Source organism: Eulemur rufifrons, chromosome 30 (genome assembly GCF_041146395.1).
Source record: "Eulemur rufifrons isolate Redbay chromosome 30, OSU_ERuf_1, whole genome shotgun sequence".
NCBI classification, from domain to species: domain Eukaryota; kingdom Metazoa; phylum Chordata; class Mammalia; order Primates; family Lemuridae; genus Eulemur; species Eulemur rufifrons.
The window spans coordinates 11253186-11280664 of record NC_091012.1 but is presented as its reverse complement, the minus strand read 5'-3'; the positions used below and the strand labels follow the sequence as shown (position 1 = coordinate 11280664).

At 41.0% G+C, this 27479-nt stretch overlaps 1 pseudogene; it reads right to left on the bottom strand.

The window, feature by feature from the left end:
- Positions 1-557: 557 nt before the first annotated feature.
- LOC138378427 (ATPase WRNIP1 pseudogene) lies at positions 558-25557 on the bottom strand (annotated as a pseudogene).
- Positions 25558-27479: the final 1922 nt, after the last annotated feature.

The following is a 27479-nucleotide window of genomic DNA, read 5'->3' as shown; positions in this document are numbered from 1 at the left end:
TTGACTTTTTATTATCTTTTTTTTTCTTATTTCTCATCTCTATTTTTTGAATTATGATTTTCCATCCAAGTTATCGTGTGTTACTTGTTTTTTTTTATTTAAAATAGTTTTATCGGCTTGTAAGACCTTTGCATATAAAAAAATACCCAAAACACTATGCAGTATTAAATCACAATTACATTTTTTTACCAATTAAAACTACCCAGAATATACATTTTTAAAGAAAAAAAATCCTACAGAACTGAATTCTGAAATGACATTATGACTTAAATATTATGACAAAACAGATAATTCCTTATAACATTAATTCATTGCACAAAGCTGCCAGATATTTTCATAAGCATAACCATTGCACAGAGTGCAAATGAACACAATTTCAATGTCACACATTTAGTTGAAGTAACTGCACCTCCACCTACAGAGCTCTTAAATTTCTGGCACAAAATGTTGGTCTGTTTTAAATTCTACCAGGTAACCAACTTCACAGTCCAGTTACTCCTTCTTTCTGGCCCTTCCTAAAAAAAGAAACATCCTTCTGCTGTCATAACCTAAAAGAGTCAGCACCTCCTTTGCTTGAAAATATCAACTCCTCTCAACTCTTCAGGCAGGTCTTCCTGCTCCACAGGCTCGCTGTACAGGGGGTTATACTTATAGCCTTTGCAGTAGCCCAAATCCTTCATCAGCCTGGTTGGCGCATTCCTCAGGTGCAGAAGGCCCTGAGGCACCGGGGGCGGAGGGCCCTGGTGGTTTCTCAGGCAGGTTTTGATGTTACTGTAGGCGCTGAATACCTCAATGGACTTTGGGGCTCTGGCAAAATAGACTACACACTGGGCCAGAAGCACCTCGCATTCAGGCATGCCTATAAAATGACAGCCTTGGTAGGCAGCGACTGCTTGTGTTAACGCAGATGGGTCTGCCAGACCTATGTCCTCGCTGGCGAACCTCAGGAGCCTCCTTGCTACATAGAGCGGTTCCTCTCCTCCCTCGTGCATGCGAGCCAGCCAGTAGAAGGAGGCGTTCTGGTCAGAGCCCCGCATGGACTTGTGCAGGGCGGAGATGCAGTTGTAGTGCTCCTCTCCTGCACGGTTATGCATAATGTGGGATCGCTGCAGGCCTTCCTTCAGGTCATTCTCAGTGATCAGAACTCTGCTGGGAGAATAGGTTTGCCCACTCTTCTTACAGAACATCTTCCTGGAGCTTAGCCTGGCCAGCACAGCCAACTGCAGCCCATTCAACCCAGCCCTGGCATCCCTGTCATTGAGGTAAGCCAGAGTGTCTACTGCTTTGTCCTCTGTGATCACGGAGGGCTCAGAGCTGCTGTTGCTGCTGTGGCCCAGAGGTTCAGTGGGACGGCTAGAGTGTAGGACGTGGATTCCCAGTGAGTTGATCATTCGCATTAAAATAGTCACCATTGCCTCTACTGGATATTTCTCAAGAACAATCACCCAACAGCAGCTCAGAAGAGCAGCATTGACCTGGAAGGAAGGGCTCTCAGTGGTTGCCCCGATCAGGGTGATTGTCCCACATTCCACGTGAGGAAGGAAGTGTCCTGCTGAGATTTATTGAACCGATAAATCTCATCAATAAAAAGGATGGTTTTCCTTTTGAAATAGCTCTTTTCATTTTAAGCTTGTTTTATGACATCTCGCACATGATTTGTCTTGGCATTTGTTGCAGACAATGTCACAAGCCTTGTGCTATGCTTCTTGCTGTTGTTGGCTGTGATGTGAGCCAGAGTGGTCTTGCCGCAGCCCGGTGGCCCCCCAAGGATGAGCGAGGGAATTTCGTTGGTCTCCAAGAGCGAGCGGAACAAGGTCTCCTGCCCCACAGCCCTGCTCTGCCCCATGTAGTCCTGCAGCGAGTCAGGACGCATCTTGGCCAGTGGCTTGCCCTCCAGCATCTGCCGGATCTCCTCCCCGGTCACCGCGGGGGGGTGCAGACGGCCCCCACCGCTGGCCCCACACGTGGCGGCGGCGGTGGCGGCGACATCCTCCACATCCCAGTGCCCCGGGTCATTCTTGCTGTCTGTGTCCGCGTCTCCATCGCCATCGTTGTCGCCCACCGCCTCCTCCTCCTTCTGCGCCTCAGCCTTGTCCCAGCTGCCCACAGCAGTGGCCGCCGCCGGCCCCTTTCCGGACCCCTTCCTCCCGGGGCTGCTGGAGCGGGCCACCTGGAAGTCGGGGACAGGACTGGTGCCGCTGGGCGTGGGCGGCGCGTCGTAGCTCTCCCTGCTCTGGGTCTCGCCGTCGTCGCCCTCCTTGCCCTCGCCCTCGCTGCTCTCAGCCACTGTCGGGGTGGCCGGCTGCTTCAGCGTGGAGCTCTCCGACAGCTGCCGCCTCTTGGCGCCGGCGGCCAGGGTCCCTTGGCCCGCTCCCTGGCGCTGTGCAGCGCCCCTGCGGATTCCGCATGCCCCGGGGGTGGAGCAGCAGACAGCGGTCCAGGTGCGAGTTGATGTGCGCCGCGGGCAACATCTGCTGGCACACGGGGCACTGCACCTGGTCAACGTGTGTTACTTGTTTAACCAAAATACGAAGGGAGACATTCCTAAAAATTGGATCTACATCCTTGCTGCACAGGCAATTTAAAATAGAAAACATTCTTCAGGACATTCACAATTCAACTATAAATATTATCATAAAAATGTAATCAGCCACTGACCACACTAAGAGAAATTAAAAGAGAAAACACTAAGATCCCTCAGAAATAGACAAAGGTAAAGCCATCTTCTGCTAATTTCTCTGCAAGCTACAGGAGTAGAGATTGTAGGCATTTTGATACTTGTTTTTCTCTCTGTTGTGAGAAGAGGACAGAATTCGAGGTCTGCAGGCACCAGCGTTATGGGGACATAAAAGGAATTGAAATGATTTGGGTGAAGTTCCCTGACATCCCACTTAGAGGTGATTTGTGTTAGCCTGCTAGGATTCTAATTTTTCTGGAGGGTTGAATTGAAAATTTACCATGGCTTATGACCTATCAGAAGAAAAGAGATTTTTTTTAATTAACAGAATCACAATCTTACTATTCTTCCTAATGTGTCTGTATCCGCCAAATGACAGGCGCTAGTGGATGGTAACAGCTACTGCGCACACGCACGTGTAAACGCACAGGCACATGCTCTTGTGCACACTTGCTTCTTGGGGGCTCTTTGAACCTTTGGCCTTCTCAGGTTCAGGTGTCTGGTCCAGTGCATTGTCTCAGCATTTCATGTTCTTGTTTCCAGACGTGTTGAAAGTGCCTATCTGCTGCTTCCTTTCTGTGCGCACAACATGTAAAATTCATGTCTCACTTTTTTTAGTGCATGAGCATATTTTTAAAAAAGTCAATCCTGCTCATCATTCACGTGTCCCCATCTCCTTTGAAGTCCTGCTCCCAGGGCCAGTGCCTGTGGGGAGTGGGGGAAGCCTGCAACAAATGGGATGGGGGGTGGTCTTCCTCCTCCTCTTCCTCACTGGGGAGGTGTGAAGGACCACAGAGGAGCCACGCTGGGGATGGAGTTTTATGGCCTGTCAGGGTCAGCAAGAAAGCCTGGGGGCAGGGAGGGGCCAGGGCCAGCTCTTTCCCCACTACCCACTGTCGGCTAGTTGGGCTTTTAGGGGCCCCTTGTGCGAAGACTACTGGACCTTCCTAAAGATCTGCCTTGGTTCTCTAAGATTTAGAGAAAGCCAGTCCTTTAGGACTCATTTTTTGCCACCTTTGAAAAATAATAATAGTTCTTTTAAAACGTTTAAGATTCCAAGAGCAACAAAATGAAAAATGGCTGAATGTTCCTGAACTGAAATCTCCCTGGCAGGCGGAGGTAAATCCTGCCTGACTTCACTTGAAGATTGGGGGCTGATCTTGTGGTTTTTCTTCACAGAGGGTCGAGGCGTGCCTGGGTTTGTCTGCACCGTTTATTCTTTCCCACAATAATTTCCAGGTCTGACTTGGCTTTTTGGCATTGAGTTGTTGAGGTAAAGACAAAAGCAGAGGGTGCAGGAATGGGTGGTTGTGATGAGGAGCGAAATGGCAGTTTTTCAATAGTATTTTAAGAAGTCAGCACGGCCCCAAAGGTAACGTTATTATTTTTTTTTCTCTTACTGGTTCTATATTCAGGAGCACAGATGAGTGTTTTCCCTGAGTGTTCCTATGTGGGCAGGATTTTTCCCATACCATGGCTGAGAGGTGAAAAAGGTGGGTTTTAGACTGATTCAGTGACCAAAGATAGGACCAACATCTGCAGGCCTGTTCACCTGAGACACAGGTGGATATGAATCCTCCTGTGTATCTTGACGGATGGTGCTAGTGGCAAGATCAAGGTCAAATGGGCTATAGCTTAGGTTAAAGTGGGATGTGGTCATTTTTATTCTCTTGCCAGGACTATTACTGGCAAGTCTGCCACCTGGTCATGGTCTGGCTTTCTCAAAATGGCCCTCCTCAAACTTGGGCTCAACCAGGGTATCAAAAACTCTGACCTGGAGTACAAAACTCCAATCAAGGCTGCTTTGTTTGAGCATGGCTATCACATTATGCTGTGGGGATATGACTGGGAGACCTCCTATTGTGTCATCTCTCTTATGTTACTCTGCTATATGTTTCACTTTCTGAAATATATGTCAAATTTGTTCATGGTTCTTAGACTCAAAAGTTTTGAAATAAAGTGCTAAATTTACCTGTTATGTAAGAAGCAAATTAGATTACTAGTGGGCACCAAATATTTATTAAAATGTTTGGATTTAAGTTCAAGTTTATTGTAGGCAAGAAGAAATCATTAAAATTAATATCCATTTTCTCAGCCTATATTTAAATGATGGCATAATTTAATCCCAAAATTTTAATTTTTATTTCAGTAATTTATACCATATTTTACAACATTTATGTTGTTCATTTGGAAATGCCAAGCATTTCTTAACTTCAAAAGGCTGTATTATTGCTTCTATATTTTATGTAAAAATAGCACCAATCTTCATGGCAGCATGCAATTAAAAATTGTAGATATCGAAAGTATTACTTCTTTTTGAGACAGGGTCTTAATTTATTGCTAAAGAATTATTTTTATTTGCATCCATTAAAGTACAGAGAGAAAAGACTAAAGAATTATTTTTAAATAGTATATCTATGTTATCTTCAGTATTTTATGTATCAAAATTTCTCTTATTCTTGTTTTCAAGTCCATATTACTGTGTTTCTTTTGAGTGTATGTTTTCTCAGATGAGTGCATTGTATTTTTTATTTTGAGCTTGAATATTATGAAATGGATGATAATGTTCAGCTCTGTACACTTAAAATAATGTGGTACATGATTTCTATATGCATTGGGCATATGTATGTTGCCTATAAAATATCTGTATGTTTTTTGACTTTATAAAAATTGCTCATACATGGTTCAGGACTTACATTGTCCATGCTTGTTCAGGACTTATCGTGTGTGTGTATGTGTGTGCGTGCGTGTGCTGGTTTGTTATCAGTGATTGCTTTATCCTATCTATGTGAGTGGTGAAGGAAATAGTCTTAAATTCACAATGTATTTGTTGTTTGAATTTGTATTATTTTATGAGAGAAACAATTTTGTTATTTGAAGGTGATTTTTGAAAAGTTTTCTAATTATCTCTTTAGGTAGCCAAATTTTTAATTGTGGTAAAATACATAAAATTGTTATATCAAACATTTTTAAGTATACAGTTTAGTAGTGTTAAGTATATTCACTTAGTTTTTCAGCATATTTCTAGATCATTTTTATCTTATTAAACTAAAAGTGAATAGCCATTAAACAAGAAATGATTCTTTCTACCTCTCTCTAGCTCCTGAAAAACATCACTTTACTTTCTCTTTCCGTGAGTTTGACTACTTCACATACTTTATAATAATAATAATATAATAATATAATATAATAATATAATAATACAGTAACTGTTTCTTTCTGACTGCTTTGATTTACTTAACATATTATCCTCAACATTTTGTCCTTGCTGTAATATGTGTCAAGATGAACATTTTTAAGGCTAAATAATATTCCATTACATGTATATGCCACATTTCTTTATTTACTCATTGATAAAGGGACATTTTGTTTGTTTCCAGGTATTGTCTTTAGTAAATAATGCTGCAATGTTTGCAAATGTGCAAATATCTATTCCATGTTTTGCTTTGAATAAGTTTGAGATATTTTGGATACACTGATGTAGTACCATGTCTGTATTCTTGCTTTTGTTGTGTGATAACTTTGATATTATATCCAAGAAATCATTACAAAGGGTAATTGTAATGAAGCTTTCCTTTTATATATGCTTCTAGGAGTTTAGGTCTTACATTTAATTCTTTGTCTATGTTTTTAACTCACACTTATAATTGTGCATATTTACAGGATACAATTTGATGTTTCACATATATATGTTGTATAATAATGAAATCATGATATTTAGTGTATTCATTACCTCATGCATTTATTATTTCTTCGTGGTGAAAATATCCACAAGCTGGTCTTCTAACTATTTTGTAATATACAATACCTTACTCTTAACCATTTTCATCTTACTATGCAATAGAAAACCAAAACTTGTTTCTTCTTTCTAATTGTAATTTTGTACCTGTTAACCAACCTCACCTCATCGTCCCCTTCCCTTAGTCTCTGGTAACCATTGTTCTACTTTCTGCTTCTATGATCTCAACTTTTTTTTAAACATACCACACATGAGTACAATCATACAGTATTTGTCTTTTTGTTTCTGGCTTATTCCACTTAACATTATGTCCTTCAGATCCATCCATGTTTGTATGCCAGTACCATGCTGTTTGGTTACTATAGCTTTTTAGTAAATTTTGAAGTCATATACTGTGACTTCACGTTTGTTCTTTTTGCTCAGGATTGCTTTCGCTATTTAGGATATTTTCTAGTTTCATATACATTTTTAGGAATTTTTTAAAATTTCTGTGATGAATGTCATTGGTATTTTGATAGAAATTACATTGAAGTTGTACATCACTTTGGGTAGTATGGCCATTTAAAAATTATTTTTCAAATCCATTAAAAAAGGTAACTTTCCATTTATTCATGAGTATTTCAATTTCTTCATCCCTATTTTATAGTTTTTAGTATCTACATCTTTCAGCTTTTTAAGTTTATTGCTATATATCTTAATTTTTTACAGCTATTGTAGATGCAGAAAAAGCATTTGACAACATTCCTTTATAATAAAAGCACTAAACAAATTAGATATACAAGGTATGTATATCAACACAATAAAGGCCATATATATAAAAAAATGATAACATAATGAGCAGGGAAATGCTGCAAGCTTTTTCCCTGACATTTCCAACAAGACAAGGATACCTGTTTTCACCAGTCCTATTCAACATAGTATTGGGAGCCATTGTGAGAAAAAGAGGAGAAAGAATTAAAATCATTTAAACTGGAAAGTGAGAAGACAAATTGTCCCTGTTTGCAGACAAAGTGATCTTATATTTAAAAAAATAACCTAAAAAACTACACACACCCCCAAAATTGTTAGAACTCTTAAAAAATCAGTAAAGTTACAGAATACAAAATCAACATAAAAACTAATAGTACTTCTCTACACTAACAGTAAACTAAAATAGAAATGTTAAAATTCAGTTTAGAAAGGCTACAAAAAATAAGTCACTCTATTTTGAGTTCTTGTATGTGTATAGTACAAGGTAAGGTCCAACTTTTAATTTGTCCAGTTTGGATTTCCAGTATTCCTAACCTTATTTATTGAAGAGATTGTCCTTTCCTCACTGTGAAGTTCTGGTGAGAATTGCTGAGAATCAGTTGTCAATATATTTATTATACATGAGTGTTTATTTCTGGGCTTTTAAATCTATTTAATCATCTATTTGTCTGTCTTTATGCCAGCACCACACTGTTTTGAATAACATAGCTTTGTAATATGTTTTGAAATCAGAAAATCCGTTGCTTCTGTGTTTTTCTATTACGATATTGTTTCTTCTGGTTTTTTTTTTAATCTTTTGAGATCCCATAGAAATTTTAGAATATTTTAACACTTCTGTAAAAATTTGCATTGGTATTTTGACAGAGATTTCATCAAATCTGTAGATCACTTTGGGTAGCATTGACATATTAATAATATTAAATCTTTTAGCTTTTGAAAAAAAAAATGTTTTCAGTAGTTTTTTGTTTAATTTCCACATAGTTGTGGACATATCACTTTCCTTTTGATTTTTACTTCTAGTTTTATTCTATTGTAGTCAGAAACAATACTTTGTGTGATTTTTATGTGCTTAAATTTGTTGAGACTTGTTTTGTGGCTTAGCAGGTTGTCTATCTGCTATAATGTGCTATGTTTGCTTAAAAATAGTGTGTAGAGTGGAGAGTTCAGTATAAGACTTTTAGGTGTAATCTATAGTGTTCACATCTTCTGTTTCATTTTGTTCTGTTGTCTCTTGACTTCTTTTCATTATTGAAAGGGTGGTATCAAATTATACTACTGTTCTTGTGATATTGTCTGATTCTTGCTTCAATTCTGTAAAAAGTTGCTTCATATATTTGGGAGCTGTAATGGTAGATGCATATGGATTAATACTTGTGATAGCTTCCTGATTAATGGACTTTTTGATCATTATATAATGCCCTTTGCTATCCCCTATGACAATTTTTGATGTAACATATATTTTGTCAATGTGGGAGTATTTGACATTGCATTCAATAACTTTTTTCAATTCTTCTACTTACAATCCTCTGTGCCCTTACATCTAAAGTAAACCTTTTGCTGGGTGTGGTGGCTCACTCCTGTAATCCTAGCACTCTGGGAGGCCAAGGAGGGTGGATTGTTTGAGCTCAGGAATTTGATACCAGCCTGAGCAAGAGCGAGACCCTGTCTCTACTAAAAATAGAAAGAAATTAGATGAATAACTAGAAATATATAGAAAAAATCAGCTGGGCATGGTGGCACATGCCTGTAGTCCCAGCTACTCAGGAGGCTGAGGCAGGAGGATTACTTGAGCCCAGGAGTTTGAGGTTGCTGTGAGCTAGGCTGATGTCATGGCATTTTAAGCCAGGCAACGGAGTGAGACTCTGTCCCCCACCCCAAAAAAGTAGGTCTTTTGTAGAAAACATAGAGTTGGATCATATTTCTTCAATTTACTCAGACAAAATATGTCTTTTGATTGATTTAATGTATTTTAGAGAACGTAAATACTGAAAGGGTGCTGGGAGTTAGCAATGCTCCCTGCAAAGAAGTTTTTTTCTCTTTTTTCTGATCAGATCTCTAAGTTGACTACACCAGTTTGCAGGGAGTTAGCTACGCTCCCTGTAAAGAGGTTTTTTCTTCCGATCAGGTCTCTCAGGCAGGGGTCATCACAAAGGATGAAAAAAATAGTAGGAAACAGAAATAAAAAATAAAGTAATGGCAATAATAATACACAGAGCCAAAGATATAGTTTATAAAGTAAAGGTTTATGAAAATAGATAAAGGAGGGTATCCGGACAGATATATTTTTACCTGCATAAAATATATCCTCAACTGAAACTCCACACAGGTATTATATAGGGTAGATACAGGCTCCAGTTGCCAAGGGCAACGGGATTTTCATACTAACAGGCAGTTTGCTTTAGGGTCAAAGTCTCCTAAAAGGCTACTACAGATCCTTTAACTAACTCTAACTAAGGGAACAATGAGTTATAAATTCTTCTTGGGGCAAACTTCTAAGTTTTATGATAAGGCTATTACTTTAGCAAAAAACAGAGACATCTTGGCTCCGATGATTGTGTTCTTGGAGACAGAGATGATCTCAGAAGTCAACATGAGCTGTGCTTTGTGTTAATTACTTTAACCACATGGTTCCTTCTGGGCCCAGCTTGGGCATTAGCATATCTATCTCATCAGCTCTCATCTCTGGGGGTCCTTGCCTGTCAGCTCAGGCAACCTTTTGGTTCTAAGGGAGGCCTGCCTTGTCTTTGAAAACAGGTGAGAACCATAGGCCCAGTTTACAGCTGTCTCTTTGAAGTGCAGCTATTACTGACCAAGGAGATGCCCTCCTGAGACGAGGCAGCTTTTGAACTACACATTTATTTTTTCTTTAAGGCAAAGCCTTATTTGACTTCTGAAATCAAATACTGTCTCCAGAAATACAGGGGGCATTTCTATAACTCAATATTCTTAGGCTCAACACTATATTAGAATTAATATCCTACAATAACATAAGATCAATTGAAACATAAAATGGAAGAAAGGTTAAAATTAGGCAAAGAACATGAGCTAGGTAGAGAATAAATATTTTTTCCTTTTTGTTAGTGACCAATATGAAAAGCATAGAGAAAGTACATATTATCAGTAAGCATTTTACATACCTTGGCTGAGATTTTATATAAAGAAAATGAAAAGGAAACCACAATGACATGGATATTTCACCATGATTTCATCAAACTGAAAAAAATGTAAACATTTCTCCCTAGAGAATGCTATTAAAAGTTAGTGGATATCAGTCCTCCATTGACTGGGACTGGGAAAGTGAAGATCTACATTTTTTTCTGAATTAAAAAAGAATATCAATATATATTCCTTTTGATACTCTTTATAATATAAAAACACATACAAATAATTAAACTCTAATATGTTTCTAATTATAAAGAATTGAATGTCATAAAACATCCAAAAGACATCAGCCATATTACATGAGTTATAAAACTTGTCAGTAATCTTAGCCATCAAGGAAACTCCGAGTTAAACATTCTGATTATATTGTTCAAGTTCCTTTACTAGGACCTCCCCTGATCTTGTAATTTACTAACAGTGTGTCCAAAATTGTTACTGCTGGACATTTGGAAGAATCTGAGAAGCAGCAGGTTTTTCGTCCTGCTCCCAGAGCTGCATCCTCTGCTGAATAGGGTAAGGGAGCCCCCAGTTCAAGCCTCATCTGATCCGCTGACAGGCTATGATCTCTTATCCTGGGAAGGGTGCCAGGAATTCCCCAGCTGACAGGGTCAAAGACAGGGCATCAAAGACAGGGCGTCATGCAGGAATAAGAAAAGAGACAATAGAGGAGAAAAGAGTGGGGTCAGGGGACTCAAGGCTTTGCAGACCAGGAGTCTCGAGACTAATTCCTCACTCATATTTATTCATCTCAAGAACAAAAGATCATCAAGCATCATACAATTAAACATGTTCTAAAGATATTCCATAAGCAAACAAGTTCTAAAGATTTCCATAATGATTACAACATTCGGGTATAAGTCATACAATCAGGCTATAAAGATTACTATATAGATTAAAATACCTAGATACACATTGATCTCAGCAAAGCTGTTTCTAGCCTAAAACTAAATAGGAACATAAATTGAGGATTCTGGCCAGGCTAGTTTTCTAGAAGGTTGGACATTTCTAATAGTCCTGGAGCAGTTTTCTGCCCCAGGTGAGGTATTGTTTTCAGTTCCTCCTGCCCTTGGAATGTCCTTAATATTTGGAAACTAGCCACACTCATGCAGACTGTCACGTCCACAGGGGTTGCTAGGCCAGCAATATCCCTAAGCCACCCTAAATTACTAGGCTACCCCAACAGAAGGGGTGAGCTCATCTCCCTGCTAGGAGGAGCTGTGAGCTTCTCCACCCAGGGCTGGATCCCTAGGATCAGGCAGTGTAGTGAGCCAGCCCTCAGCAGGGAGTATAAAGGCCACCTGGGTGGCCATGGCTTAGGTCTGCACTGCTGTGCTCACAGGCCCCTGCACCCAGGTGGGCTCAGAGAGCTGCTCCCACATAAGTGGAAAATGTGCTTGTCATGTCCACACCAAAGCTAAGTCCTGATAAATGGCTCAGACATAGAATGGAGGGAGGTGACCAGTCTTTTTTGAAGTGGCAGCAGGTGATCTGGGAACTGAGATTTGGGCCACTTGATGCACCCTCTGTGGACCCCTACCACAGGATCACAGGTCTCCTCAATTTCCCTGCTGTGTGCAATGTCAGAGGCCTTTGGTTTCTTTTTTTTTTTATTTCATCTTATTATGGGGATACAGAATTTCAGGTTACATACGTTGCCCATGTACCGCCTGTCCCCCCAAGTCAAAGCTCCAGGCGTGTCCGTTCCCCAGACAGTGTGAGTTGCACCCATCATGTAGGTATATATCCCTCCCTTCCCCACCCCCCTCCCCGAGTCAGCACCTTCAAGAGTGACCATTTCCCAAACGGTGAGCAATGCACTCATTATGTGGGCATACACTCATCCCCTCCCCCCTCCCCCCACCTCAGTCTGATATCGATTGGTATCGTTCCCAGATGTGTATTTAGGTGATGATCAGGGAAACCAATTTTCTGGTGAGTACATCTGATGCTTGTTTTTCCATTCTTGGGATACTTCACTTAATATAATGGGTTCCAACTCTCTCCAGGAGAACCATAGAGATGTTATATCTTGATTATTTCTTATAGATGAGTAATATTCCATGGTATACATATACCACACTTTACTAATGCAGTCATGTATTGATGGGCATTTGGGTTGTTTCCACATCTTTGCAATTGTGAGTTGTGCTGCTATAAACATTCGGGTACATGTGTCTTTGTTATAGAATGACCTTTTTTCCTTTGGGTATATGCCCAATAATGGGATTGCTGGATCGAATGGCAGGTCTACTTGAATCTGTTTAAGATATTTCCATAATGCTTTCCACAGGGGTTGCACTAGTTTGCAGTCCCACCAGCAGTGTATGAGTATTCCTGTCTCTCCACATCCACGCCAACATGTGTTGTTTTGGGATTTTTTGATAAAGGCCATTCTCACTGGGGTTAAGTGATATCTCGTTGTGGTTTTGATTTGCATTTCCCTGATGATTAGGGATGTTGAGCATTTTTTCATATGTTTGTTAGCCATTCTTATATCTTCTTTCGAGAAATTTCTATTCATGTCCTTTGCCCACTTTTTGATAGGGTTGCTTGATTTTTTCTTGCTGATTTTCCTGAGTTCTAAATAGATTCTTGTTATCAGTCCTTTATCTGATGTGTAGTATGCAAAAATTTTTTCCCATTCTGTAGGTGGTCTGTTTATTCTCATGACTGTTTCTTTGGCTGTCCAGAAGCTTTTTAATTTAATCATGTGCCATTCATTTATTTTTGTTGCTGCTGTGATTGCCTTAGGGGTCTTCTTCATAAATTCTTTGCCTAGGCCAATGTCTGTAAGAGTCTTTCCTACATTTTCTTCTAGAATTCTAATCATTTCACACCTAAGGTTTAAGTCTGTTATCCACCATGATTTGATTTTTGTGAGAGGTGAAAGCTGTGGGTCCTGTTTCAGTCTTCTACATGTGGCTAACCAATTTTCCCAGCACCATTTATTGAATAGGGATTCTTGTCCCCAGAGTATGCTCTTGCCTGCTTTGTCAAAAATTAGGTGTCTATATAAGGATGGTTTTATATTTGGATTTTCTGTTATGTTCCAGTGGTCTGTGTCCCTGCACTTGTGCCAGTACCAGGCTGTTTTAAGAACCACAGCCTTGTAGTGTAGTTTGAAGTCTGGCAAATTAATACCTCCCATTTTGTTTTTATTGCTTAAAATTGCTTTTGCTATATGGGGTCTTCTCTGATTCCATACAAAGTGTATAATTATTTTCTCTACGTCTGTGAAGAATGATGTTGGTAGTTTAATAGGGATTGCATTCAATCTGTAGATCACTTACTGCCTTTGCTTTCTTTTCCAAAGCCAAGCTGTGCTCATCTTCTCTGTGCAGGAAACATGTGAGTGACAGACTCAGCAGAACAGTGCCCAAGGATGCTCATTCTGGAGCCTCCCCACGCACCTTCAGGTGAACCCCGATGCACTCCTCCTGCTTCCTGACCCACTCATTCTCCCTAATGACACAAAGCTGAACCTCTTCTGAGTGCTCTCTAAATGTGGGGTGCTAAAATCCTCTCGGCCACTGAGAAACACTCTTTCTGTCCAAGTCCTGAATAAGCTACCTGCTTATTTGCCCTTTGGGGCAAAAAAGCAAAATTCTACCCACTGCTCTATCTTGGCAGCTGTCCTTGCAATTAATTTTCCTCTTCCTGGAGTTTCCCCACATGAACTAGACTGTGATTCTGTGGATAAAATGAGAGTTTGAGTGAGTGCCTCCAACCAACCAAACACCTTAGAAGCCCTAGTACCTCCTGGGTAATCAGGAGCTGAAGGAGTCACCAGAACTTGGTTCTCCTCCATTCTCCAGAGTCCAGGATCTGAGAGGCCCTGGCTGCCAAAGTGCTCCCAATTCCCTTTCCAGGGGAGACTGTTAATCTGTCCCCTGTCCGTCCTCATCTGGAAGAGCCAACACTTACCTGATCTAGCAGTGCTGTTTCCGGCTCTGAGCTTGTTTTCCTTGGAATTCTTCTTTTCATTTGCATTGGGCTTTGATCTTGGAGCAAAAGGAAGATTAGGTGACTCAGCTGTCATGAAGCGCAGAGTCCCATAGTCTATCTGTGATGCATATTTGTGGGACATTCTCTCAACTGAGGCTGCTCAGCCAGTGTCAAAAGAGAAGAGGAAAAATACAGATCGGGGGATCATGGCTACATTTATCAAAGCCCCTTGATGGCTACAAGCCATTTCCCATCTCCAATCTCAGAATAAAATGCTACAAAAGACACACACTCATTATTCCTAACTTTACCCTTCTTTCCAGCCTCTATATGAACAGCCCAAGGCCTTGCCTTGCCTTGGGATGTGGTTCTCACTGGAATGGAAATTGAGTGTCTTATCTATTTAAATGATTTCTCCTCTTTCTCTGGGCCTTTTTCTGTAAAGCAGATCTGTTGGAAAGGGGCTGGTCAGTGGGGCATTGGATAGAGGTGGAATAGGGGTCTGGGTCTTCAGTTCTCAAATCCATGTTGAAGCTCAAGTGAAAAGTCCCCTCTCTTACATGTCCAGATTCAGAGTGTGTGTTGTTCTGCTGGATCTTCCTTTTATAAGCAGGTGTGGCTGAAGATATTTCTCCTTTCTGCCACTCATCATAGCCTCAGTAAGGAATGTTTGAGGTTGCGATTGCACTGGGGACTTAGAAACAGATGAGGGGAGATGCTTTAGGGGGTCTTGTCATTGTGTTGTAAAGCAGGATATCAAACCCAGGGGTCACAGGGACAGGAATGCAGGAGACTCATCTCCATATGATTTCTGGCTCAATTCCCATGCAGAAGTATTTAAGACATTGCCCATATTTCAAGATCCAGAATTAAACAGACCACATATTGACACACGTATACCTTTTGCACATGAAGAAAATAATATATAGTTTTAAATTTATATACATAGATCTTATAATTTCTCAGATACTTAGGAATGACTAATGTTAAATATATTAGATTGTATTAGATACACACATAGGTTATAAAATGACAATGTAGAGAAAAAGTCAAAACAAAATAAAATATACTTTCCTATCTTGAAAGTGAGAGAGATGATTAGATCAAATGTGATTGTTTAGAATTGATTAGAACCATTTCTAGGGCCGGGCGCAGTGGCTCATGCCTGTAATACTAGCACTCTGGGAGGCCGAGGTGGGAAGGTTGTTTGAGCTCAGGAGTTCAAAATCAGCCTGAGCAAGAGTGAGACCTTGTCTCTACTAAAAAATAGAAAGAAATTTGGCCAGGCAACTAAAAATATAAAAAAATTAGCCAGACATAGTGGTATATGCCTGTAGTCCCAGCTACTTGGGAGGCTGAGGCAGGAGGATTGTTTGAGCCCAGGAGTTTGAGGTTGCTGTGAGCTATGCTGATGTCATGGCACTCTAGCCCGGGCAACAGAGTGAGACTCTGCCTCAAACAAACAAACAAACAAAACAAACAAACAAAAAATGCTAACCTAAGTGACTGCTAATTCTAGAGGAAGCAAAGAGTGCAGCTGGAAAGGGGAACCTCCCCTCTACCTTACGTCAGTCATCCCGGGGTTCCACTGTGTTCTGTAGAATTTATTCAGCATCTGTAATCTGAGCCGATAAATTCAGCTGGATTATTATCATTCTTACACCTTTTGGCACATTTTCCTTGTGTTTCTGTTCATAATGGGTGTGGATATGACTACTGCATTATGAGTTTTCAGAGACCTAATGGGCCCCTTGTCTGTGTCTTGTCCTAAAAAAAAAAAAATACACAAATCCAAAAAGCCTGTCCCAAAATTAACCTTTGAGAGTTGCCTGTGATGGATGCTGACTTACTGACCTCCCTACTTCTCAACCCACAGAGACTGTGGAAGGATTATCAGGTTTTAGGGCACATGATAAAGATGTGGAGGTGCTCAGTGAAGAGTGAGGTGGGGCCCTGTCCCACAGCCCTTGGGCGCAAAGAAGAAAAATAAGGTGAATATGCAGCCAAAGGAGCCCCAGCAACTCCAGACTCTGGGCCTCTACACCATGACTGACAGAAGAAACAACAGCAAAGGTGAGACATCTGAAGGACTGAAATCATCCTTGGACCTCCCAGTGTCTCCCATTTACTCTGTGTTTACTGCCTTCTCCAAGCATGGGTAGAGGAACTCAGCAGAAATACACAAAGAGCACAGTATATTCCAGAATTCCTCACTCAGGAGCACATGCTACACCTGGAGGATCATTTTGGATGGGATATGGGGATATCTTGAAACTGTGTATGGCAGGTAGAATAGCAATGGATTCCAAATGAAAGTGTGTCTTGATTGTGCATCAGAACATTATGGGGGTTGGGGACTGCCTGGAGTTGGGTACTGATATAACATGAGGGTAGGAGAAACTTTGGCAAAGTTTGCAGGACCTTCAGTGCTTCCTTCACTTTCAAATATGAGCAAGGACTCTACTCTTTCTTCCCATCTCCCAAGGGAAACAGTAAGTTGAGATGTGTCCACACACTTAACATAAATTGTTCTACAGGAAAGAAGAGCTGCAAAGGAAGATCCTACTGTGGAAGATTCCCAGGAGACTTCAACTGAAGCATCAGCAAACTGAAAGGAAAGGCACTCTGAGGGTGTTTTTTCCCTCTAGTTCCCTGCTCGTTTGGTCCTCATGGGTTCCCTGATTTGTTTTATTTCTGTGACCTTCTGGGGTGTGGCTTATCTTAAAAACCCATGATGTTTGCAGTCCCACCAGCAGTGTATGAGTGTTCCTGTCTCTCCACATCCACGCCAACATGTGTTGTTTTGGGATTTTTTGACAAAGGCCATTCTCACTGGGGTTAAGTGATATCTCATTGTGGTTTTGATTTGCATTTCTCTGATGATTAGGGATGTTGAGCATTTTTTCATATGTTTGTTAGCCATTCTTACATCTTCTTTTGAGAAGTTTCTATTCATGTCATTTGCCCACTTTTTGATAGAGTTGTTTGATTTTTTCTTGTTGATTTTCCTGAGTTCTAAATAGATTCTTGTTATCAGTCCTTTATCTGATGTGTAGTATGCAAAAATTTTTTCCCATTCTGTAGGTGGTCTGTTTATTCTCGTGACTGTATCTTTGGCTGTGCAGAAGCTTTTTAATTTAATCATGTCCCATTCATTAATTTTTGTTGCTGCTGTGATTGCCTTGGGGGTCTTCATCATAAATTCTTTACCTAGGCCAATGTCTGTAAGAGTCTTTCCTACATTTTCTTCTAGAATTCTGATTGTATCACGCCTAAGGTTTAAATCTGTTATCCACCGTGATTTGATTTTTGTGAGAGGTGAAAGCTGTGGGTCCTGTTTCAGTCTTCTACAAGTGGCTAACCAATTCTCCCAACACCATTTATTGAATAGGGATATCAGACTGAGGTGGGGGGTGGGGGTGGGGATGGGGGTATGCCTACACAATGAGTGCATTGCGCACTGTTTGGAGAATGGTCACGCTTGAAGGTGCTGACTCGGGAAGGGGGGTTGGGGAAGAGAGGGATATATACCTACATGATGGGTGCAACGCACACTATTTGGAGAACAGACACGCCTGGAGCTCTGACTTGGGGGGAAAGGTGGTACATGGGCAACGTATGTAACCTGCAATTCTGTATCCCCCATAACAATAAGATGAAATAAAAAAAAACCCCATGATGACCAAGAGGATTCCTCACATATGTGTACTTCTCTCTTCCTCTTTCTCCTCCTCTTCCTCCTCGTTCTCCTCCTTTTCCTTTTTTGCTATTATTTACATGTCCACCAGCAGCAGGCTAGTGTGGGCACTTTGGTGCAGATGTTCAAGTGTTCTTATCAGATGCCTTCCAGGATGTAGAGTTCTATATGCAAAAGCACGCATCTTTTAAGTTTTGACACATATTCCTTAATTATTCTTCAAAAGTTCTTTGGTCCTTTATACTCTGTATAAGCATGTACAAACTACTGATCAGAAAAAGATATAGGATTAGGAACCACTTAATTTTAAAATCTGATGGTCACAAAAAACATATTTTTTGTGTGTGTGGTCACACACACACATATATTTTTAATTTAATTTATTTTTTCCAACCACCATTGAAGTTGGATGCTTCTTTGTGTGGGAAATGACCATTTGCACTTTTTTTTTTTTTTTACTGTGAAATGTTTTCATAGCTCTTGCATCTGTTTTTTTTTTTTTTTTTTGTATTATTTGTGTTTTTACTCTTTATTGTCAGGGGTTCCTAACATATTTTATTTGAATGCTGTCCCTCTCACATCATCCTAGGAAGCTGATTCCTGTCTATACATTCAAGAATAGATCTGACCTGGATCTGGTCTCACAAATGAGCCGGCTGTAAAGAGACCTGAGTTGTGATCCATGGCCCTGGCAGAGACTCCCATCAAGACAAGAACTGGGCTCCCTCTCACCTCATGAACAGATAAAGGATGGGAGGTGGATTTTTCCATGGGCCCATGCTGCATCCAAGCATTTTGGCCAGGACTAAACATTCATTGCCAAGATAACAGTAAGCAGGCCTGATGTTTGCTCATGATGTTCCCCAAATGCCACCAAGACATTTGTCCTGGCCACTTCCTCAACCTCTGGCAAAATGTGCTGATGTGAATGCAATCCCAGCTTTCTGCTTGCCAAGCATATATGGGGTCAGGCCTCCAAATTGAACAATCAGGCACCAGGCAAAAGATATTCTCAGGTTCCAAACCGGACTATCCAAAACAACTCAACTCTGCTTTAATAATAGAAATAATTAATAAAAATAGATTTTATATCTTTTCAAAAGTGATATGCATATAAAAATTATTTATAGCCATTTTAAAAATATGTATGAAACTTGCAAATATCATGAAATTAGACTAGCATAAAACAGTACATTCTGTATTATTTTATTTGATTAAAAGCTAATAAGCAAACCAAATTCAGAAGTTTGATTTTTTTTTTTACCATTGAGGAAGAAAGTATGGATTTGGGATTATAATATGAGGGATCTCATGGAGGGCTTGTAATATTTTTTTTTCTTGTGGCCACTGGAAGCTGGGTGTGCTCCTGTCAGATACTTCATTAGTATGTTCCAGTTGAGTATGTCTTATCCAAAATGCTTGGGACCAGAGGTGGTTCAAATTTTAGATTTTTAAAATTTTGGAATATTTGCACATCTGCATATTTGCAATAAGATATCTTGGGATTGGGACACAAGTCTAAACCTAAAATTTATTTATGTTTTATGCATACCTTATACACATGGCCTGAATGTAATTTTATAGAATATGTTTAAATAATTTTGTTCATGAAGTAAAATTTTTGTACATTAAAATCATAAGAAAGCAAAAATGTCAGTATCTCAACTATCCATGTGGGCAATCTGTGGTTGTACGGAGTCACCATCATTCCTAATTGTCTACTAATAATCAATAATTTTCTTATACATTTGTAGTTAAAGAAAAGTATATACCATTAATGAAGTAAAAAATATATATATATATATATGTTCAGGGTAGCTACGTAGCACAGTAGCATCACCAGAATATCTGTTTCAGCTTTTAAACAACAGCAACAACAAATAATGGCAGGCTTGCAGTTTTTACATATGATCTGTGATTTCATTAAAAGATTACTGCACACTTTCTTTTCTTTTCCTTTTTATTTGAGAAGAGGAATCAAAGCAATCGAGGTACCGCCAGTAAGTGGGTCCTCTAGAAATGAGAGGGCATTCTGCTGAACACCTAACATGTTTCCTCCAGAGTCATTTGCCTCATTAACAGTGCTTATCATCTCAGTAGTCTCTTTGATTTTGTAAACCATCATTATTTCTTGTTTTGTAAGAATGCAAAATACTCTGAGTCCTTCAGTAATCCAGCCACACGTTTCACCATGTCACCTATAGGTTGTTAACTTTTGTTAACAACATCTTCATCTTTGCTATTATCATGATTACTTTTATTCAGAGCCATTTTGGCTACTTCACCATACGTCAGTGAATAAACAACTGGAACTTCATTATCAGTGTTATAAACTTCTTTAATATCCACTTTGTCCAGTTTACTGATGGTCTCCCAAGGTAAATGCTTTGCATGTGTAAGGAGCTCAGACTTTTTTTTTTTCTTTTGATATGCCTAACTTCAATGTCATCAACTTATTCACCATTACCACTAAAAATAGTCTCAGGCCGGAGCTTGTTCAAGGCATGCATAATTGTATCTTTAGTAACTGTGTTCCAAGTGTTGGCAACAGCTATTGGCATCCCTTCATGCTAAACTCCTTTATAAAACTTTCCACACTCACACCTGTGTTCGCTGCTGCTAGCATGCTCTTCAAGAAAGTGTTTTTATATTTACTATTTATTGATATAAGAATATCCTGGTCACATGATTAAATTAATGAAGTTACATTGGGGGAAAGCACATGGCATAAACATTACTTTTAATGAAAATTTTAGCTGGAAGACAAGCAAAATTGTTGTAAAGAAATAAAAAAATCATCTGTATCAACATCATATTTGGAGAAATAAAAAGAAATAACAAAGTCTTGCAGTTATTTTCTAGTCCAGTTTCCCTGTGGTGAGCATAAGTCTCTGTTACAAAATGTATGTTCAACCAATTAGAAAAGACATCCTTAGAAATCCATGCCTTTTTAAAGCATAACATTTGACTGGTAAAATGTTCACTCCTTGAAAACAGCAAGGAAACACACATTTGCCTATCACAGCAAGTTTACACTTATGCATACCTGCTGCATTACATATTCCAGCACAGTTATTCTGTCTTTGGCATCATTAATTCCTGCAGAGGCTGTCTTGTCAGCTGTAGTCAGTTTCTTTCTGGGGCAATAACATCAAAACAGTGATGTTTTATCAGCATTGTAGACTCATTCTGGCATGAAATTTTTACCAGCAGTGATTTTGGTAAACGCATCAATAAATTTCTCCACTGCTTCATGATTAGCACATTTTATCACTATAGATCTTTAAAAATGTAATGTGATGTCTTCTTAAATTCTTGCAGACAGCCTTTGGAATACTTACAGTTCTCTTTAATGTTTAATCTATTGTGATCTTTTCTTGTTTTATGATCAACATACAATTAAGTGGCATGTGTTCACTGTGACTCTCAATTTACTTTTGCGATACACAATCAAGATCTTCATTTTTAGCTTTATGCAGTGTTCACTAACTTCTGTCTGCCACTTTTAGCATAGAATTTTAACTTTTTATCCATTTCTTCAGGTCATATATGTTGATAATTTCAACACTATACTCTTCTGTAACATGTTTTACACTTATGCCACTGTCTGGTTTCTCTAGTAGACTGACTTTTTGTACTATAGATAAATGTAAATGCTTCCTGCTTTTCTTATCATTGTTACCCATAAGAGTATCTGTAAGAATTGACAATTTAACATATCTTTATACCACAAAGCAGAGAATAAGCAAAAAACACAGTAAGCAATACATGTAGGTCTTGAAACTATGTGGGGCACCATGGGGAACGTGCCATTGCTGCCTCTGGCCTGCACACATGCCATTTTATTAAGTATTGCCCTTTGCAGGCCTGCTTGCATGGGGAAATATGGGTGTGCACAGAAAAGAGCTACTGCAGCTGAAGAGGACTGAGAGGGTTTTTTTTTTTTTTTTTGCCCTTGGGGATATGGAATAAGCTGTGTCTTGTGCAATTGTATTATGACTGTGACTTATCACATTAGGTCAGATTTGAAACTTTCCACATGTGTCATGTTGGCTCTGAAAAAGTTTTGGCTTTTGGAACATTTCAAGTTTCAAATTTTTGGTTTAGGGATGCTCAACCTGTCCTTGCCATTACCATAAATTTAGGCATACGTGCTATGCTTCAAGACACATATATACTAAATTGGATCCATTTTTTTTTCCAGTTAGTTTCAAGGCCAGTATAAATAGAGGTTTGCTCAAGATTCTGGAATTATGATGCCCAGATTTATATCCTGGATCTCATCACTTTCTATCTCAGAGATCTGGGCCACATTTTTGAGCTTCAGTTTTCTCAACTGCAAAATGTGTTAATTATGGTTCCCTTCTCATAGTTTCAGAAGGGATTAATCTTCTCAATAAATATTACCTGTTAAGTTGTTTCCTGTTTTTCTTTTATCTACGGGCTTTGTGGTTATGGGTACTGGCTTGAGGTAAGCAAAGGAGAAAAATGAGGTTCCAGTCAAAGGCATTTTCAAGGTGAATAATGAGGAGGTTAATATTATAGATGACACTAAGGGGCAGGAAAAAGAGGTAAAGGCATTTTTCCTGTCTATGGCCTCCCACCCATCTCTGAACATGGAAGGTGGATCACTACTCGGGTGATCTATGAAAGAAAGAAAGAAGGGAGGAAGGAAGGGAGGACATAATTTGATGTACAAGGCCCAAGCCAGCAGGGCCCCCTGGGACAGGACAGAGATAGCAGTGACTGTAAATAATTCCATTTTCTATTTCTATTGTGTTTTTTATCTTTTCCCTTGGTTACTTATATATTTTTTTCTTTTTTCCAGCTAAAACTAATTTAATCTTCTTTATAATTTCTGTTCTTAAAGAGAATGGTCCAGTAATAGAGGATTGGTTGAATAAATGATGTATGCCCCTTCATTGGAACCTTAGGCATTTATTAAAAATTAGATTAATAAACATGAGGAAATGCTTATGTGAGATGATATACTATTGAAATAGCAATTATATTGATAACTTAAAAATTATAGCCAATGTTGTACAGTATGAGCTCAAAATTTACAGTCCATAAAAAGTGACCTAGAGGAACTATGCCAAACATTAAGAATGGGGTGTTCCTTATAGGGATTATGTGAAAAATTTATTTCTTTGGTTTCTTTGTATTTTTATAATTTCCAAAAGTTCTCAAAGAATGTTACTTAAAGCTCTAATTAGGAATGAAAATTCCTTTTAAATAAGCAATACGGAACTTTAAAGGAAGAATATAGTATGAGTCTGTGTGTTTCTTTCAAGATCGTGTTTTGTCTGTGCAGTGATTCAGAGAGAACCAGGTGATTTCAACAACCTGTGTGGTCATCAAAAAGGCATTACTTTAATGCATCACATAGGGTCCTAGATTAACAAATAGGCAGCCACTAAACATTACGAAGTCCACGAGTGGCATTGACTTTGTAGAGGGTCTGTGAAGGGGGAAAAGCAGGTTTCAAAACACTAGGTCACAGTCAAATCTATTTTTAAACAGAAAATGTTAGCAATGTTATTATGCATGAGAAAAAGTTCCAGGGCATGCACTCCCCTATTATTGGACATTTCTGTTTTTCCAATTCCTTATGATTTTAAAAATGTTGGGATGAACATCTTGGTCCTCATTTAAATTTCTCAAAAAATGCCTTCCTGGAAGTGGCTTAATGACTGTTATGGGGAGGAGAGCCCTCCTGCAATGATGGGCCCTAGGGTTCAGACCTCTCTGCAAAGTGCCTTCCTGGTAGCAGGTCCCCATGTGTCCTTCTCAGGTCACAGTTGGCCTCAGGATGCCAAGGAGTCTGATGCTGTGATCCCCTTCTCAGACATTTCATGAATTAAGCTGCAACTGGTCTGCTTCCTGGTGGTCACAGGGAAAGGCTTTGGAGCATTCTATGACCCTGAAGAATGACAGGATCCCCTTGATGAAGAAGATGGAGATTGCTGAAGCACAAATGATGTCTTCTCAGCATCAGAAATGGGTGAAAATCTATCCAATCACTCTTCTCTCCAGGTAGGTGCTGTAGTGAAAGCCACACCCCTACATGCTGGGGTATGTGAGTCTCAGAAAACTCAAAAAGAACTCACACAATATGAGACCCATGCAGGAGTAAAATCTCAAGAACTTCCCCTGAAATGGGAAGGTAATATCATCTACTTTGCAGATTGTTTTCTCATCCTTTCTATAAATATTCATTAAGTGCCTAGGGCCAGGCGTGGGTATGGAAATCTCATTCTCATAGAACTTTTGCCCTTAATGGTATATAAATAAGCAAATCTCTGCAAAAGTGGGAAGGCTCTGGTGAAGAGGACAAGGGCTGTGGGACAGGAGTCAGGAAAGCTCTCTCAGGAGAGGCCTCACCTGAGAAGACTACTGTGACACAGATTCTTAGGAACATGTAAAACTGTCATCATAGGATTAAGAATATCTCTTATCAAATATAACTTGGAGAATCAATCTAGCATAAAGTTTGTTGATGGCACCCTGTCCATAGTTGTAGAACTTTTAGGGCAGTTTGTTCCTGTTCCTAAAGCTGCAATGTTGTCACTAATTTACAGCCAATTATAACAACCAAATACAATACTAAAACCCAAAATTCAGTCCTGGATACTGCAAGGGGGTGGGGCGGGTTTCCTCTCTCCTGCCTGCTCACTCAGAACAGTGCCTGGAAGAAATTTCTGCCTCAGTTGACAGGTGGACTTCATGCTCAGCCAAAATCTCCTACAGAGGCCAGAACCAGTCCTCAGGCTGAAGGGCACGCCTCAGTGCCGGGAGGGGTGTTCAGCTGCTGTTAGACATGAGACCTCAGCATCTTATCGCCGGAGAATTCAGGTGTTCTTCGTCCTTCTCTGTGCTTTCCACATTTCTATACAGTTTTCACAGTTAACTTCGAAAATCTCAAAAAAAAAAAAAAAAAAAAAACCCTCTGTACAAGTGCTCTGCCCTATCCCAGACTCACCTTCATGTATCTGACATTCTGTGACATTTTAGGGTAGTTACCAACTCAGTCATTTTCAAAGTTTTTTCTTCATTTTCTTTTCCTTATTTGATGTCATTTTCCTCCAACAATTATGTGGTCAGATACCAGGATGTGAAAATGAGTTGGTGGTTTTTCTAGCATAATTACAATACCTAATGCATTATCATTACTTATTATACATGTATTCACATGATAGTCTTTTCAAAAATTTCATCAAAGCTTGAGTTAACACTTAGGAGATACAAAAAAAATTCATCAAAGTAAATATTCCTCTTCACATTAGCTTTCACCTCGATGTTCTGGAAAAGTCTTGCACCCTTTGTATGAAAGTGCCATTATTCAGTGCACTGTTACCTGCCACAGTGCCTACATCTCCTCGCTGACCATCTCAGACGTGCTTCTCTTTGGCTTGAACTCAGCCAACTCCATGTCTCCAGCTTGCCCAGCTCAGAGATCACCTGGTCCCCCTGGCTCATCATGAGCTTGTGCTTGCTGTACACAGCATCCCGCTCCTCCCCGTATTTCTCTGACTCCTTGGGGTCTTCACCTGTGTGGTCCTCAGCTCTGTCAGCTCCACCTCCCATTACAGGCCCTTGTTCTGGGCTGGGGCCTCATTCAGCTCATGGTGGATGCCTCCAACCTCCTCAGGAAGAGGGCGCTACTGGTGCTGCATCTGGAGGGCCGTGTCCCTCTGCTGGGTCAAGGTCAGCAGGCGCTGGTTCTCCTCCCCCAGCTGCTCCAAGCGGCTCAGGTCTGAGTTGTAGATGGCGACTTTTTCGGCTGTCTTCCGTACTTCTTCCACAGGGGACCATAGTCCTTCTTAACTACCTCCCGCTTGTCCATGGCCATAGCTTGCTGAGGATCTCGGATGACCCACTGTGCTTCAACACCTGCTGCTGGGCCCAGAGGTCTCCAGTCTCCTGATCCTCCTCGCGGAGTCCCTCCTTGTCCTCCTGCGACTGCTGCAGCAGGCCACGCTCCCGCAGTGTCATCTTTCAGCTGGGTCTCGGCACTCAGTGGCTGGCTGCAGTGTGTGGTAGAAGTCGGTCTCCTTGGCCACCTCCTTGCACCTCTCCATTCAGGGCGTTGGTGCGCTGGTTCTGCGGGCACCAGTGTGCACTGGATCCTCACCCTCTCCTAGTGGGGATTCAGCCTGCGACGGACCTTTTGTCGAAGGCCGCCCGTGCGTTGCGAAGGCAGGGACTTGTGCAGCTCCTTCTTCTCTCTTTGGTCACCGGGGAAGCTGGATGGGGAGTTTTTTACCTTCTCGTTCAACTGCAGGACAGTGAGGGGCTGGGGTGGGGATGGCGCCTTCCCTGTGGTGCCCAGACTGCTGAGGGAGCTGCTGCTCCCTGAGCCTGAGTACATGGTGGCCAGGACGCTATAGGTGGAGCACTTGTAGGTGGAGGCCTCAGCGTGCTGCGAGGTCCCACGACGCTGTTTAAGTAGAGAATGGGCAGCAGGTGAGTCTTCTCCAGGTCCTGGTACTTCCGCAGGTCCTGGAACTGGTCCCACTCCTTGGCTAAGAGCAGCCTGCACAGGGCTCCGCCTTGGCGCCTCCCGAGCAGACGCCTCCCTGGCTCCCCAAGGCCGGCGGGCAGGTGCCTGGGAGGGCTGGAGGCCCCCGGGAGGCGAGTGGCGCTCGGAAGCGGCTGCCTTCCGGGCTGTGGAGTGCAGCAGCCTCGTGGACTGCAGTGGCAGCTGGGCTGGAAGCCGAGGCGGAGGTGGGGATGGCGGCTATGGTGCTCTGGGCGGCCGGGATGTAGGCGGGCATGCTGCCCAGCCCAGCGAAAAAACGCATTTTGAAAGCTGGGCTCTTCGCTGCCCCCAAATAATTATACAACGCATGGAGGACAGTGCACAGGGCTGTGTTCACCAGGCCCCAGATGGCTCCACCGGGCTCAGCGGCCGCTTCTGCCCCGTGTGCCCCGTCCGGGTTCACCAAGGCCTCTCAGCCATCGCCTGCTATGCCATAGCCCAAGCCCCCTGCCGCCCTGTTTCTTACTTGAATACCCATCTGATGACAGTTGTTAATCTCTGTGGCGCTGCTAAGTTATCACGTCTTCAGCCATATTTTTTTCAATATACAATTTTTTAATTTATTTCATCTTATTATGGGAGATACAGAATTTCAGGTTACATACGTTGCCCATGTACCGCCTGTCCCCCCCAAGTCAAAGCTCCAGGAGTGTCCGTTCCCCAGACAGTGAGCGTTGCACCCATCATGTAGGTATATATCCCTCCCCTCCCCACCCCCTCTTCCCAAGTCAGCATCTTCAAGTGTGACCATTCCCCAAACGGTGTGCAATGCACTCATTATGTAGGAATACACTCATCCCCTCCCCCCACCCCCACCTCAGTCTGATATCCGATTGGTATAGTTCCCTGATGTGTATTTAGGTGATGATCAGGGAAACCAATTTTCTGGTGAGTACATCTGATGCTTGTTTTTCCATTCTTGGGATACTTCACTTAATATAATGGGTTCCAACTCTCTCCAGGAGAA